The 18,139-nt window shown below is 40.3% G+C and overlaps 1 protein-coding gene and 1 long non-coding RNA gene across 4 annotated transcripts in view; both read right to left on the reverse strand.

Moving 5' to 3' along the window:
- Positions 1-8,148, reverse strand: part of LOC143144487 (uncharacterized) — a 32,397-nt gene extending 24,249 nt beyond the window's left edge. Inside the window, exon 1 of the long non-coding RNA XR_012991434.1 lies at positions 8,012-8,148. This is a non-coding gene — a long non-coding RNA (uncharacterized LOC143144487). The remainder of the gene's footprint in view (positions 1-8,011) is intronic.
- The window catches only part of Vg (transcription factor vestigial), a 159,914-nt gene that overhangs the window by 86,433 nt on the left and 55,342 nt on the right, over positions 1-18,139 (reverse strand). The gene's annotated exons all lie outside the window — the stretch shown is intronic.

Raw genomic sequence — 18,139 nt, forward strand, 5'->3', positions numbered from 1 at the left:
AAAATTGTTATAGTCGACAACGTGTAAAATTTACCGCGATAAAGTGGATTAAATTCCTGATAAAGAAAATTGCTTCGATAAAAATGTTTGCTTTAATTTTTATCCAATAAAGGTGAAAATAAAATTGCAGTTCGATTAAATTTATCCGTTTTTATCGATATCGAATAAAGTAAAATATTAAAAGCGAACAGGAGCCTAAAATTTCGAAATAAAAATAAAGCGAATTCTCTTTTTCTATTGCTGTTCTTGCGATTGTAATAATTTTGATTTTGACACTACTTCGATAATTTCGAAATTTCCCGAGTAAATAATTTATAGCGAAATGAAGTTTCTCGAAAATTATAATTTTTCATCACCAAAATGACAACATGCAATAAAATGCTTATACAGTATATAATAATTACAATTTACGTAGTTATTGCGGTCAAACTCTTACGTTACATTTCTTCAGAGAACTGGGAATAATTTTTAATACATTTTAATAAATTTAAAGATAATTACAATTGTAAATGAGAATTTATTATCACTTTCAAAGTAAACAGATTAGCAATGGTCTTCGACGTAAAAATTACTTTGTCACCGATATTATCCTCGATTCGATCATTTCCAAAATAGTCTCGCAAAATATTCAAAAAATACTCAGTTCATATCTTACGAACTATTATCTTATATCTTTACCTATTAATTTATAGAAATATAGAAATATTGACTATAAGTTTCTCGAAAAAAAATTTCTCACCAAAATTATCCTCGACTCGATCCTCTCCAAAATTGAACCCATGGATCCATCGACTCAACGGATTCGAAGTAAAATCTGGCTCGCGATGAAACGAAAGTTAATGAAACATCGAACACTCGCGAAAAGTCCCGACGCCTGGATTTCCAAGAGGGACCGAACGATGACGACGCTGGCGACGGAAGCCATTACGTAAAAAAATTTCTGGCTCGCGCGCGTCTTTCTCGTTTCTCGTTGGTCTAAACCCGCGTAATTGAAGAAACAAAAGGGGACTGCAATTACGTCTGGCAATTACGCCGGTATTAGCGAGTCTGCGCTGAGCGGAGAAGCATGGCCGCGCGCGCGGCTTTCTTCCACGCTCGACGCGACTTTTTGATGAAATTATTCCCTCCGACGGGGCCGTAAAACTGTCGGAAACGGTAGAGACGAAAGAGGAAAAGACGAACCGTGGTGCGAATTCGAGCGAGGCAGGAAGCGCGCTTGGCGTCGCGGGTAAAAATCGCTCGCATCGGGGTGGAATTAAGCAATATTCACCTTGAGATCGACCTTCACGAGATGTTTCTGATATTCCTCTTGGTCGAATCAATTTTTCGCCCTACCACTTCACCGTCTTTCTATTTGTCCGGATAGTTTTGCCACAGTTTCACAAAATTGTCCTTACAACAGCTATTTGTATTGTACTAGGTTGTTCGATAAGTTTCGTCGTTTTTTCCATTGTAGAAAAATACTACGAGACTTCAACTTTGAACAACTTGTAAATATACGAACGAGTCGACGCATCTACACGAAACTTCACGCACGTTCATCGGAGAGTAGTACCGTCTTTGGAAAAATAAAACGACGCACCTAATAGCTCCATTTCTTATCGAACGACAAAACTTATCGAGCAACCTATTATAGTTCTTATTAAGAGAAATATCTTTCTTTCTTTTCTCTCGGAACTTTCTCAGTTTTACGAACCAGTTGTTAATTATTTTGTGGTCTGTGTTACGTGTTTCTTTTTATTACAAATATCTTTCTGTCGTTGGGTGTTTTATTTTATAAATTCTTGGGCTCTGTTCTTATTTTAAGAACAATTAGTTCTTATTTTATCTGTTTTTTCTATTTATTTTGCTATGTTATTACGTATCGAATATTATAAATTCTTATTCCCTATCATCGTTAACCGATAGTACACTTTAGCTTTTTGTATAATTTCTCTTCTTCTTTCTTATTGCTTTTCATTATATTGTCTTATCCTTTATTCGTATCAATAGTTTTCATACTCGAAACTTATTTCCTAACGTAACATTAACGGATTTTACAGTCTGATCGATCGATGGCAATTAATACAAAGATAGAGAACTTCTTATTACGTATAAAAGTAGCTGCACATTTTATTGGAGGTCACGAATAACGAATAGTAGTCTTTAATCAGAAAATTACCTTCAACGCGATTTCGCAAACATTGCACAACTCGAGTCTTGATGCAATCGAAAAGAAGCGACCGCAAGACGAATGGCTCACAATTAAGCAAATAAGTAATTAAAACGCCTGTAATAGGTATTTATGGTGAAACCTGTTGTAAAAACTTGATAATAAGAAGAAATAAGGGAACTTGTTAGACGAAAGACATAATGCCGTCTTATGCGAAATGCATGAGCGCTAACACTGCAGTAAACATAAGGATAACTTTTACAATGATTACAAAACTCTCCGGAGTCCTTATACGAACAGTGATGTAGTAAAAACTGCTAATGGTAAAAAATATTAACACCGTAATGCAAATAATAATGGTCGCGCCGTTACAAATTATTCCATCGTTGAGAAATACTTAACAAAAAAAAAAAAAGAAAAAAAGAAACTATCCTTTTACAATCAGGAATTACAAATACGAACGAACGTTTGTATCTTTCGGTTGTTACGTTAATTCGTGGATCACGCGTAAAATTCTCTTCTCGTAAATGAAGTTTTTCTAGGTAAATATTCGCAGAGAAGTGTCACGTGTTCGAATCGTAACAAAGAACATTGTCCCTCGACGTACAGATTTTCGAGACTACACGTTACCGATGAGGAAAACGCAACGAGGCAAATCATGAACTACGGAGGCAAAGTTCATGATAAGGCCGCGTAAACTTGCGGGCAGCTAATTTTTAAACAAAGCCCTAATTTCGCAACTTCATAATATCGCCGTGTACCGGTTATTACTTGCCGGGATAATAAATGATTATTACGTCGGAGTAAAGGGGGAGGTAGAGCCAAGTCTAAGGGCGGGGTCGAGGAAGAATCCTTTGATGTCGTCTCGCTCGACCTGCTTCAAGCGGAGCGACAAATTCTTCGATATTCAAGCGATGAAAAGCTTCTCTTTGGAGGGTTAAGCTGCCAACTTAAAGATTGCGGTGGAAACGCTTACGCTTTTCATTCGGGCAAAGAACGCTTCGCGGGGGACCTCGTTATCCTCGAACCGGTTCACCATTTCGAAGTTATTTCGTTGTGGTTCTTTCTTATCGCGTACTCGAGATCGATTAACATTTATCGCGTACCACGTTTCACAATACGTTCGTTGACCTATTAACTGCGTATACTCCAGTCAGAGAAAAGAGCGTACTCGATCGCTTTACTTGCTCCAGTTGAAGAGAACACGTGATACGGTAAATTTTTCGATCCGCGTGGTCAACTCTGAGGTTTTTTTTTTCACATCTTCGTTTCATTTTTAGACACATTTACACGTATCGTTACTGATTATTGTGAAATGAATTCAGCAGCGAGACTTTTTCTGATCGATTCAACAGTAAAGAGGTTAATTATAATCGTTGCTCTTAGAGTATAATTTCTTTGTTGTTTTTTTTTAGGATAATAAAAAGTCTCGATTAATGTTATAAATATAAACGGTGGAGGTCTTAAGATATCGATTTGAGCACAAATACGAATTGGTAAACATACATTGACGAGATATTAAATTGTTTCACACTTGTTTCACTTGCTGCACAATACTTCTGAGAAACGATATCGAGTTCGATACGTTACTTGTTATTCAATGTGAAGGGTTCAAATTTTCAAATCATGTTTCAAGTTTAGCAACTCTAATTACGTTACAAGAGAATTTTAATACCAATTCTGTCCGATATTAATAATTGTATACGTTCTCGTTATTAATAAATGTATCATCGTGCAATATTACAATCTCATATTTAATTACAATGGTTATTGATAATAATTTAAGCTACCAAAATATGTTCGATTATCTTTGAGATAAATAAAAATTATTTATACTTTCTCACAATATAAGCCACCTTTCTTCGGTAAATTAAATTTTAAGTTATATTCGAGCGAGTTGGATAAATTTTTATAGAGTCAGAAGCTTTTTGTGTTATATTTTTCCTTCGATCGACTCCAAGTTCGATTAGATAGTAATTTCGTTCGATTTAATCGAATCGTGTAAAAAAGACGACACGTTGCAACTATATATGTAATTGCACAAATCATACCTAGAATTTTTACGTTTATGCGCGCGAAACCTATCAAATAGCGGAAATTATCGAATCGAAACGATTCTTGTACACAGCTGTCGTAGAATAATTATTAATCGTTGATAAGAATTTACACGATTAAAATCACATACGAATCGTGTAACACGCGAAACCAGCGCGCGTTTCATTCCACGCACAGGTCAAAGTGATAAGACTTATTTATCAAGGTTAAACAACGTGCAAGTAGCCATTATGTAATCGTAACGTAATTAGAGATAAGTGTGATAGAGCAGAAAATTGAACAAAATTGTCTTTGCACCGAACACATTTTAATCTACCCTTTCCGTTAATAATTTTGAAGCTACAAAAGCGTGCAAACTTTGCGTTTGAAATATTTATAGAGCTATATATACAAAACGGTACAAAGAATATTTTTTCTTTTCTAAATAAAAATAAAACTTTTCTTTATATTTACATTTTTAAGGAACGTACCAGTGTTCGATTCGCCTATACAATGTGTGCTTGCAAATATACGTTCGATTATCTTCGCGTATCGGTTTTGTAAAATCTAAAGTCAATGTTGCGTTAGTTTCGTTTATCTCTGTAGCGGTAATTAGATCTTTTGAATCATTCCCTCCCAACCGAGTAAATTCAGTTAATGAGATTGAGATAGCTACTTTCATTACTTCGGCCCTAATGTATTCTCGAGTTGTTACTCTATCTCTTTGAATGACTTCGATATGACCACCTCGATAATTCTCTTTCTGCACTTTGCGCCATACATTTATAACTTCCCGTATCGTTTCTGATAGCTCGTTCAAGGTGTTCACAGCTCACTGATCTATGGATGGATGAGAACAGTTTTGAATACGATTAAACCGGTAGTTTTTCTAAAACTGTAAAACGTAGATCCAGCCCAGTGATAATAATGCCCATCGTTCGAAAAAGAAGACAGAATATTTATTGCTACAAAAATCGATAAAATTTTCGCGGGAGCGAAAACGATTATGGAACTTCTTCCATAAATTTCTTTGAAACAATCTGAACGGAAATTATATAACAAAAGTTCGCATATTGTGAGTTCCGATACGAGCAAACAAATAACGATTCCAATTTGAATATATTTTACAACAAAGAAAAATGAAAAATTCTCGCCTAACAGGAAAATATATTTCAAATAAACGAGTTATTTAAGCCTTACTCTTAACAATTATCGACAATATGTTACTATACTCTGTGTAATATAATATTACATCGTCGAAGGAAACTATTGCTTGTAGTATACTGTAAATTTAGTGTCTCGTTCAATTCGTGAAACATTATCTAACAAAAATTCCGAAAGAATCGTTCTCACGAACCATTTATCAAAAGAATTCTAAATTATCTGTTTCATTAAATATTTAAGAAAACCTCCTTAAGATTTCTGCCCGCAAAATTACCGCAAGAAGGGATACTTTTCAAAACCCCGAGTATAATTATCCAAAAATAAAAGTCGACCATTTTCTTCGATTCCTGGATTTTCGTATGTTTAGTACATTCGAGTGGTGAACGCGTTGATAAGTCTGGTCGATATTGGGTCGTTCCCAGATTCGAGTACGATATTTTTTCATCGAGATCTGGTTAAATCGAACTCGTTGGTACCCTCTTCGCGTTCCAATCCCCCACCAGGTCGAGGCGCAGAAGCTTTCGCGGAAAGAATCGAAGGAGGCGAACGAAGACGTCAACACGAGCGAGCGAAAAGAACGAGGGAGATCGAATCGAAAGGATCGAGATAATTCCATTTCAGTACATCACGGACGCGGCGCGAACAGCGAATCGGAAACGGAGAATCCGCATCGGCGATCGCGATCGTCGGGCGTGCACGGTCGCCGGTTGCTTATTTCTTCGGAAATATGCCGGAGAGCGTATTCCTCTCGGCTTGATGAGCGCGCAAAGAGGATAACGAGGGTCGTAAACCTTTCCAGTGGCTCCGCGTGCGATTTCCGATTCGCTTCCACGATCGACTAAACGACGCAGCGACGTCTTATTTGCGCTTTCGCATCCTTCCTCGCGCGTTTCTTCGTCCTCCTTCGTCCTCCTTCGTCCTCCTTCGTCCTCCTTCGTCCTCTTCCTCGACCTTTCTCCGACGATTTTTTTCACCCCCTCCTCTCCCCCTCAACTCCCCCCGTTTGGACACGCCGCATTTGTCCACGACGGCACAATGGTTACCCGCGATTTCCGCGATAGCTGACAGCTTTACGGTCATCCTCCGTCCGAGAGAAAATCTATGCTAATTCGTCGGCGAGTTTGATTTCTGGCGCGCTAGAGAGGGTTGAGGGAACACGAAACGCTCGTTACGACTGTACAACAGTAACGAACGTCATTTTTACGCGGATAAATGTACCGAACGAGGGATCGTAAGATACGTAATTTTTCACGCGTTCATCGTCGAATAAAAAGTAACATTTCGGGCATGGAATTAAACATTCGACAACGTACCAAAATTTTACCGTACGGAATAAATGTCATTCGGTGCTTTCGTTCGGTTAGTTTTTATTCAAATGATATTTAGATCTCTGCGGCACGAGGAGTAGGGTATGGTTATTAAAATTGAATCGCGTTTAGAAGGAGTGAAAATTAATAGAGTGACGTCGTCTGAAGGAATAATAAATGTAGTACAGACATACTATAATTGTGTAATAATAACATACAAAAGTTTCGACTCTGTTCTTTAACCGATAAGAAGGAATGATCAAAGCGCTAAGAATAAATCAATGTGAACGTACAATTAAAAAATCAAAGAATGAAACAAACACCGTTGATAGGTATAATTTTAAATTACGAATAAATTCTTAAATTTGGTATCTAACTTGCATAATGTTTCGTGTACAAAGTTTATATTGTACGAGTTTGCATTGCACGTTGTTAATAGAAGCTTCGAATAATTCGAAGTAGTCAGTTAATTACTCTGTATATAAATATTTATGTGTACATCACTTCCTCGATGTTGCCTTTTGATCCGTACAGTTCAAAATTTGTATTATTTGACCCTCGCTGAACAATGTTTAATGCCTCCGGTCCAATATTTATTCGTTGAGAGTTCGCGACTTAGGACCAGCGCGTGCTATATAACGTAGAGGAGACACGTTTTTCGAGTGATCGTTTCTCGCTCTTTTCTTGCCTAAGGCTAAATTCAGAGAGGTCAAACGTGAACGAGGAATGTTGTATACAAAGCATTGTTAGTACGAAGGACAGAATATCGGGCGTCTGAAGGACGAAGGGAGACAAAGTATTCATGATTCGTCCCTTGGACAGTCACTTGTTCTATTTTTCTCTCGTCTTCGTAAGATAGGAACGAATAAAAAATGACAGGTAGAGCACGTAGTTCTCAACGTGTGGACCAGGGCTATTCAGCGTGCGAGCTCTCGCACGCTTTTCTTTCCATGTAGTATACTCACATTGTTAAAGAAATAGCACGTTGCAATATGAACTAAAGTCATCGTGAAATAGGTCGGTAAAGGACACTTCCCGCGAGTCTCGACTAGCTTCTATGATACAAAAGCATCTATGTCAAAAATTCTACCATTTTGTAAAGGAAGCAGATTGTTGGTTGTTACTCTTTTTTAAGGAAACTGTCGGAAGGGACATCATTAATCTTCTCAGTGGTACATCCATTCGACAAGTGTCTCTGAATACTTTACTTCTTACTTTGCGTAAAAGCGTACACAGCGCTCGTACCGCTTAATTAAATAAACGTCTGTACCCGTTCTCGACGCTGGTACTGCTCGCGTATAAATTACAATCGTTGTACGTATACGCGTAATAAATTAAACAATTATTTAATTACCTTTAGACGTGTACACGTGCTCGGAGCGTCGAAAGAGTTAAGCTCCTTGACCGGTCAGTCTACTTGACCACCACCTGGGCTCTCGTCTCTCCAAAACGGAATTGTATCGAGAACAGGGAAGAAAACGTCGAGCTCTCAGCGTGTAGGTCAACGTTGACTAACGTGGGATCCCCTCGCGCGCTCGCTTCCCCTTCCAGCCGTTCGAACCGCGCAGGCGCAGCTCCACGCTGGATCGCGTGTAGACCGTGCGAGCGAGAGAAGCACAGAGATCTCGCGCATGCGTCGCACCGGCGGCGCTGGTGTAAACCGAACTTCGCTCTTAACGAAGAAATACCGAGAACGTAAACGCACCTTTAATCGCGCTCGTTCGCGTCGTCAATGAAATAGCTGCGCCGTGTGACGCGCGAAATTGATGAAAGTATGCCGGGTTCGCGCATTCCTTGGAAGTTTCGAGTTCTGATCGGCTTTGGCAGCCGAAAGTGCGCGGCGGGCGCATCTGTTTGACCGGCCGATAACACGACGGGGACGCGACCCGTCGCGTCGCCTCGCGTTCACGCTCTTATTAATGAGAGGACATTCCCGACGAGCCTTCGGGATCTTCGTTCGCTCGAGCGATCCTAACCCGAGCGAGAGACGAAAACGCGAAGAATCCGCGGATAGCTGGCCCCCGAATGAAAAACAGATGGTGACACCGACGCTCGGAAATCTCGCTTTTTCGCGCGACCCCTTTGATGCGACACGTGCTCAACGAGTCCCGTTCGCTTTGATTTCGGCGCGGAATCTGTCAAACGGCGACGATGATTTTCGGCTATTCAGCGAAAGCGAGAAGAACGGGAGGCTCGACAATGCGACGAACATGGTTGTTATCGATGGCGTCCTCGTCCACTCTTTGCGCCATACGTAACCCTGGTACAACTTTCAAGGCACTCGAATTAGCTCGTTCATTTTACGATTGTCAATCGTAGCTTATTTTCAATTGCAATTGGAGGAAATTCGTACGAAGACAGATTTTTCTATCCGCTCGATGTATCTTGATCCCTCTATCGAAGAGACTACGAAGATCGCGTCCACTGAATGGCTCTCCAAAGACCCTCCTTGGTGAAAGAGAGGATAACAAACGTGTACGAGTGTAGTAAATCGGTAAAGAGTCGTGTAACATTGGCAAAACTAGTGCACGAATACGGGAGATTTCAAAGGAAACTCGTTGCACGTCACTAATCTGCTTTGTCGTAACTGAGATTTATATTTGCCAGGGTTGCAAACCCAAGAATCAAACTATTGTGTTAATCCGTTTACGCCTAAAGTAAAATTTTCTTTCGTCCGCTACATCACTACCTCGTTAATGTTACGACTCTCTAGGTCTAACACTTTTAACCGAATTTTTGGACCAAAATGCACCGATGTTGTTCACGATCGAAGAGTACAACCTTGTGCATCGAACACAGAGCTAATTTAATCGCTTCAATTGTTCAGCGAGACTATCACCTGGCAGCTCCAACTTGGTAGAACCCTAGTTACCTGGAATCTCGAACGATTACAGGTATCGCAAAGCAGAAATCACACCAAAGTTACACGACCAATTTCATCGAAACTACTCCGAAAGTGAAACGAACAAGCTACTTGGCCATCGTCAGTCGCGAAACAAATATAATTTTCGCTTGCAACGATTCTCAAAACAGTAGAACGCTCAACGGTCTCTACCCTCGAGTGAGGCGACCTGTTCCCCTATCAAGGACTAAATTTCATCCCCGACACAAAAGACGACACGCGCGTTTTACGCTAGACTTGCGTCGAATTCGACGCAGCCACTTGACGGGCGACGATCTCTCAATTGAAGCGATGATCGCGCTCGCGATCCCTTAATTGTGATCACGAAGCGCAGGTGGTTCGACAGCACGCGTGTAGCTTCCACCGCGGCACGCACAGAGGTGTCTCTATTAACCCCCTGGAAACTAGAGAACCGTGCAAAATGTGTGGCTCAAGGGAAAGGCCTCTCTATATTACCTCGTTTTATGCAGACGCCGCGGCTTCTATCAAATTTAGTTCATACAGGCTTCTCGCCTTCCACGCGATCCTGAATCTTAGCTACCAAGTTCCCCCTTCGATCGATCGGGTCATTGGCATTGCTGTTTAATCAACGTGAAACACTTCCTCCGATAATGCACCTCAAAGGATCATACGCTTTGCGCGAGAATTTTCGCTTAATCAGGCTTCGATATTTTCACGCTCATCGCTGGTAGCGATGACAGTCGAACAAAATCTGTTAGGAACCTTTTCGTTCGTTTTACCGCTCTCCAAAGAAAATTTATCGTTGAACATTTTTTGGAAAGTTGGAGAACGAACTTGTCTCGAGTAATTCGATGAACGAATATTTAGAACGACAGATGAACCGGTCATTTTTCAAATCGAGCAAACTCCATTTGCTGTGAAATTTTCTGAATTTTGGGAAAATTTCGGTAATTAATATTATCGATTTTTGGTACTTCTTATTCGATGGAATTGACCAATTGGATTCTTCAGAGACTCGAATGTCGAATAGACAGTTAACACGTAGATGAATTTTCAAGGAATTGTGTTTCGATACTATTCAATTTTCTGGCTGTTCGTGATTGGTTCTATACAAATGTGTGTATAAATGTAGAATCTTCGTTGAATTAGGTTCGAGATTAGTTTCTGCATTTATTGCTGTCGGTAATGGTTGAACGTTCTCAGACCGGTTGGACGAGAATTTAATATACAAATATCGAATAAATCGGAGCAAAGCATTCTATTCGAGCTCCTTTTTTTGGATTTAAAGATCGCGATAATTTTTGTTATTTTTCTCGCTCTGTGATCAACGAATCCTTCTAAAATCAAAAATTTATTTTGTATCCAGACGTGCAACTTATTTTGTATCCGAAATATAATACCAATAGTGTTTTATATTTTACTCCTCTACTCTCTTTTCACAGTGGTTTACGGGATACGACATTAAGAGATAAAAACAATTAGAGATCCAAGATCGAAGCAAAAACCAACTTCCAGAGTCTATCTTCGCATTCATTCAAATAATTATCGTTACTTCGCTCGTTACTTCAACCGAATGGGTTGATTGATATCGTTCACCGTGTGTTCTCCCTCAAAGGGTTCACTGTTCGCTCGAACGTCGGGGAAGAAGAGAAAAACCAAAATATGTATGACAGCAGAGCGCAGAAATCTCTGAGAACATTCACACGTGTGTCATTTCTGGAATTGATATGCACCGAGATTCCCGCCTCTAGAATTCATACGTGTACGTACAGCAGTCACGCGACTAACATTTTACTCGGACTAGCTCGGATTGTACAGATAATTGGCCAGGGCAGGGGGTATTTTTATTCATCGTTCATATTCCACGGTGAATTTAATTCTTTGCAATTCAAATGGATCCCGCTACGAGGGATCTAACAGTGCACGGTAAATTTGCGTTTTATCACTGCGAACGTACGGAGAGAGGCGAGTTTCAGGAAGCGATACGAACACACGGGAACAAGTATAGAAATAAATGGACTTCGATGAAACTTTTGAAAAGATTAGGACGAACGTTAACGCGTAGGAAGAGATTCTCGAATCGTGTACAACGTACCTGGAGTACTTTCTTACCAATACGTTTCTAAGTTCTTTCTTGCTTACGGAATGTCGATTAATTTATTGTTTCATAAAATCATGGCAAATACAGTATCGCAACAGAGGCGATTATAGTTTCGCGTACAAGAAATTATAATTACCAATCGAAACAATTATGTTCTCAACGAGTTTCGATACTGTATTAAATTTTAGTTTCTTAAATTGCTATCAAATTGTCAGTGTTGTACGAAGGTACAATAAATGTTACAATTGTGATACGATACAGTCAATATTATATAAATTGTAACACGTTTCAATAGATATTCTAAAACAATACATTTATTATTTTCTATAAGGTGACAATAGTCGATAAGTAGGCGGAAGTACCCAGGTTGCTGACAATATTGTCGAAATAAATTTCGCGACGAATTTATTTGTATTTTCAGTCTCCACGATTCGTATCAAACGATACTCCCATCGTTGTACATTACTTCGAATTGATTTTAAATAATACAACGGTGTCTCCATTATCAAAATTAATAAGATGATACTTTATTTATTAAATATAATACTAATCGCAAGAACGAAAGAATAACGTAAGAAGAGAAAGTTCTTAAAAATCAAATTCTGACGTAACGTTATATTCTTCTCAAATGTTCAACCGTTCGACTCGTTTTCCCAAACCTACGACTGTATCGCAGATTCGTATTAAAAACCGATACCACGTCTTTCGTCTCGTTTTACAATATTTATTACTTTTCAAGTTACCCGTTATCCAGTATTATGCTCCTGTAGCTGGCGTTGCGCATTTATATAGTCAATTTAATACCAATTTGTTACGATTGGAATTAGTCTCGACCGTTGTAGGAGAAAGCTTTAATCGAAACCGGAATTTTTTCGAACGCCAGAATGTTGAAATACTAGAGCGTTAGGATAAAGGGGGTTCTACCTTGCTTATTTTTCCCCAGACAGATAGATATCGCGGACAAACATTTCGACTGCGATTAGTCACGTATATTCGACTCGACAGGGAACAACAGAATTTTAACCAAATAACGACAACTAGGTGTCTGGTCGTAGACGTAGGTGGTCCACGGCGTTCGTTAAGCTACATTGGGTAGATTCGAAGATAAACAGAAGCTACACCTCGAGTAACACGTACAGAATTAACATAGCTGAGCGCGGTTCGACGTTTAAAAGCCGATCGCATTTCCATACTGGTGCCATTCGGTCCCATTTGAGGCCAGTACCTTTCGCTAACACGCTCGTCTATATTTGCCCTCGGACCTCTCGAAGACTCATTTATATCCTGTTATCCGTGAATCTTTACGCCGTGGGCTTCCTCCGTGTTCGAAGGTCGATCCTCGTCCACGAGGTCCTCTTCCGTTGTAACCGAGCACCGCCTATTTTTCCTTCTATTTCCTCTTTTTCGTTTCTCCGATGTTGTCCCAATCTCCTCTTTCTTTTATTAATATCGAGTTACTCTCTCTGGTTATATAATGCGAATTATTTAACGCAATATTCATTCAACTTTGCTTGTTAAAATATATCTAATCCAGATGGTCTCTTTCCTTCTATTTCCTTTTTTTATTTCTCCAATGTTGTCCCAATCTCATCTTTCTTTTATTAATATCGAGTTTCTCTCTCTGGTTATATAATGCGAATTATTTAACGCAATATTGATTCAATTTTGTTTGTCAAAATATATCTAATCCAGATGGTCTCTTTCCTTCTATTTCCTTTCTTTTTGTTTCTCCGATGTTGTCCCAATCTCCTCTTTCTTTTATTAATATCGAGTTTCTCTCTCTGGTTATATAATGCGAATTATTTAACGCAATATTCATTCAACTTTGCTTCTTAAAATATATCTAATCCAGATGGCCTCTTTCTTTCTATTTCCTCTTTTTCGTTTCTCCGATATTGTCCCAATCTCCTCTTCCTTTTACTAATATCGAGTTTCCCTCTCTGGTTATATAATGCGAATTATTTAACGCAAAATTAATATCATTTATTAAACCTTATTTAACTCACACTGTCTTTTTTTTTCTATATCCTCTGTTTCGTTCCTCGAGTGTTGTCCCTTTTTCTTATCAATATCGAGTTTCTCTCTTTCATTAGATAATGTGAATTATGTTATTTGTACAATATTAATTCAACGTCAAAATTCGAGTCTTTCGTATTACGTTACTCGTACTTAATCGATCACGCGTTTCAACTTGCTATTTATATTGCAAAATAGTCGGTTAAAGAAAAAAGAAACGACGCAATGAGAATTAGAGGTATCGTACGGTAAACATTTTTCGTTCCAATATACTCGATAAAATATATAATACGACCTGCGATACTTATACGTCTCCCGATCGCTAATTACGAAACGATAAATTACTGCTCGTTCGTCCGAACTACATCCCGACTTAACCACGTTTCACGCTCAGCTGTATTTACAAAGTTCAGTCTTCACTTACGAAAGTGTAATTGAAATATCGGTCGACAATCGAAGCGTCTTTGTTAAAATTTCGTCTCGCGGTGTTAAATCGTTTCAACGCGGTATTACTTGCGTAACTTTTCTCGATCGAAGAACTCGTGTGCACGCGTCGCGGGAGATAATTCAATTTCACGGTTTCGCGTTTCGTAAAACACCCTCGAAATCTCGCAAATGGTACAACAACGGGTGTGGAATCCAATAAAAAGTATCCGTCGGCGAAACGTTGACACCGTCGTTACGCAACGTACAAATCAACACGGTCGTCGCGTGCTTCCTCATTAACCGATGCAAAAGTAAATTGCGAAACGGCCAACTGACGACGATTTATAAGGAATTTCGGGATTCGAGATTAGAAGAGATGCCGTTGCAGTCGATGAATCACTCGAAGTTCGCGGACTGCGATTCCTGGCATTCAAAAGAGGCGTTAAGTGATTAAACGACTAGTTGTCATCGGTGACATTAACATATTGCGTTCTCCGCGGCTAGAGTTAATGACTTGTATCCAAACTACTGGCTGTCGTGTAGAAAAGAATTATATATGACGGAGACGACAGTTCACAGGGAGACCGATGAAAGTGATCTCTCCGAGCTGCGAACGAGATAAGAGATAATGCTAAATCTCACCGCGTACAATGCACTTCGGACACTTCCACCGAAGCATTTATCTTTCCCGCGTTCAGTGGCGGATTCGAAGTTCTCCGTTTCGTTGAAGAAAAATCTACCACTGTTCGAAAAAAGAAAAAAAAAAAAAACGAAAACGTACGTAAAGGTGTTTTTGCACACGGCGCGATGTATTTCGTGCTACCCGCTAAAATGGAAGACAAAGGTCCCCGCGTCTCTTTATTTTTAGGAATTCAGGGGACCCGGGTGTCGTTAAAATTGGACTTCGATGCGATGAGCGATAAATATTCAAATTACCGGAATAGCCGTATTGTGAAATGTGTCTGTCAATTTTTAAGTAGCCGCGTCGGTACTTTGTGGTTTATTTTTGTCCAACGGATAAAGACGCTCCGAGCGGAAACTCGTAAACTTTCTGAAAGAGATTTTGTGAAATGCACGATAAATCGAGTCTTGCCCTTAAGTATTGTAAAATTGATCGAAATATAGTATTTAACGATCTATCGTAGTTTATATCACTCACAGCGCAATGTTTGGAATATGTTCGTAAACTTCAAAATTACCGACATTCGCATTCGAAATAATTTTATAAAATTCCATAATCTTACGATCGATTCTAATGAAAACTCAACACTCCCTATCAGACGGGAGCCAATAGTCGGCCGATCCTAAAACCAAGTCCATTCGGAACTGAAGATTCCCTTTCGGAATAAATCGAGTAGCGATCTTAAAATCGATTTCATTGTCAATAGCTGAACGTTCCCTTTCGAAGTGATCTCGCTGGTCTCCCGAGGAGGACTCGAAGCCACACCCAGGAAAATCTCCCAGCGGGATCCCTCGACGCGATCGTTTTCCCGCAGTCTAACGCGGGTAGGTCGCGGAAAGACTCATCCGAGGAAATGAAACGCGTAGCGAGTCGAGCGCAAAAAGTAAAACGGTTGGAAGAGATATTACCAGTCTTTCCGCGAAAGCTCGACAGCCACAGGGTGGAAACTTTCTCCTGCGGTCGTAGATCCTCCGCGACGTCTAGAAACCGATACACTTCTGTTGCAAGTGGACGGGTTCTTGCGGCGCATCGGTCGTCCCGGCTTTCCGCTCCCGGATCGGATCGACGTGACTTTCGGGCCGCGTGCACGGGAAACACCGAGAAAAACGAGTAACTCTATAAAAGCTAGACTCATTATGAGCTCGCGTTAGCCGACGGAGCGCGGCGTGGACCGCTCGCCGGCACAAAATACGGCTCGGTATCGTAAAGCACTCGGCGCGCGGTTACAACCGCTTACAAATGACTCTCTTAATGTCCACCGGCCGCTGTATATATTTTACAAGGGAGTTCACTCTCGTCGCTATAACTTATACTTTCCGCGCCGGTGTACGCGACCTGGGCAAGAAAAATAAGGATCGACGCGTAGATCCGTTTTCCGTCTTACGGACTTGCGTGCCCCGTTAACCGCGGCCCCGGTTTTCTTCGTAACGAAACCATTCGAACGTAGGAACGCGAACGCGCGAAAAACGCGTCGTTCGCCGCGACGAAGAAGAGGATCACCATTCCACGCGGGACCGTCGCACGAACAGCGCCCGCGCCCGCGCCGCGACGCACCGCGCCGCGCTTCGGAAACCGTCGATCCATATGACGAATTCAACCAGTTCGAATTTTATTCGCGTCGAATCGGAACGAAATTTTATCGGTTACGAATCGAACGGACATTCAATCGATTGGAAATTGAAGGGACGCTCACTCGATCGATGATTGAAATTAAAATTTAACCGATCAGAAATTGAAAAGAAATTTAGTCGATTAGAGATTGAGAAGGAATTTAACGCGTTGGAAATTAAAAAGAAACTCGATCGATTAGAAATTAAAGAGAAACTTACTCGATCGAAGATCGAAATTAAAACGAACTGATCAGAAACTGAAAAGAAATTCGTTCGATTAGAAATTGAGAGGAAGTTCAATTTCCATCTATGTTCTTTCATCAAGAACAAATTAATTTGTTCGGAATTGAAAAGAAATTCGATAGATTAGGGATCGAAGAGAAATTTACTCGATTGAAGATTGAAATGAAATTTAACCGATTTGAAATTGAAACCTACTCTACTATTGAAGATCGAAATGAAATTCGATCGCATGGAAATTTAAATTAATTGGTAAAATTTAATTCGTTAGAAATTGTAACTGAATTCGTTGTAACTGAAATTTGATCATCGTCGAACAAATATTTTCCGAACATTTACCTCTAAACCCACTATTTTTGATACTTTTGATACTTCTACGATCGAGCTTCGATCGCCGAAGAACTTCATCGAAGACTACTTTCGTTCTCCGGAAGGATTCGCGAAATTTGTCCCACGAAATCGAACGCTTCTCGTTTCCCGATTATCCGGCTCGCGAATGCCAGATACGGTTCCGTGGCGTCTCGGGCGCTAAATCGAAAGTGACGACGCAACATTGAAATCGAATTTAACCGCGGCTGAATGGTGAATCAGTCAACCGAGCGGGCCAGTGACTTTCGCGCACGTAAATATAGAGAGGCTGCGCGCTCGTCGGCGTCGCGGCTCGAAGAATTCGCCGGCATTGTGCTTTAGCGCCGAGCCGAAATCGCCGCGTGCTTTTCGACGCTTTCGTTCGTTTTTCGTGGCATTCCCAGCTCGAGAAGCGGCGCGAAGTGTGCCCGGTCCGGGCCGACGCGCGAGCTGGAAAAATAACGACGCCGCTTCGCTCTAAATCTGACGAACCGTCGCACGCTAATTTCGTTCCGTTCGAATTGAGTAACGACCAAGTAAACTGGGCCGAAACTGGGGCCCTTGAACAGGGGGGACGCGTTCCACGACGAATGGAAACACCGCGCGATAGTATTGGGAACTTTTGGAAATCACCGGAAAATCGATGAGGTGGAGAAGATCGTTTCGGAGCGTGTAACCAGATTTCTCTAACCTGATCGAAAGTTTAGGAGCACGTGATAGGAACGCTGCGCTGAATTGCGCGATTATTTGTCGAGAAATATTGACTGAAAATTATTTTTATCATTTTTGTTTCTTGTATCATTGCTCACTAGTTTAAGAGCACGTAAGAGGAACGTTGCACTGAATTGCGCGATTATTTGTCGAGAAATATTGACTGAAAATTATTTTTATCATTTTTGTTTCTTGTATCATTGCTCACAAGTTTGGGAGCACGTAAGAGGAACGTTGCGCTGAATTGCGCGATTATTTGTCGAGAAATATTGACTGAAAATTATTTTTATCATTTTTGTTTCTTGTATCATTGCTCACAAGTTTGGGAGCACGTAAGAGGAACGTTGCGCTGAATTGCGCAATTATATGTCGAGGAATATCGTCTGAAAATATCGAGGATAAATATTCTTATGAAAAATATTGATACTCTTCTGAGCATGATTAAAAAATTTGGTATTTTAAACCAGATATAAGCTTATAGATTT

Source organism: Ptiloglossa arizonensis, chromosome 3 (assembly GCF_051014685.1).
Source record: "Ptiloglossa arizonensis isolate GNS036 chromosome 3, iyPtiAriz1_principal, whole genome shotgun sequence".
NCBI lineage: Eukaryota > Metazoa > Arthropoda > Insecta > Hymenoptera > Colletidae > Ptiloglossa > Ptiloglossa arizonensis.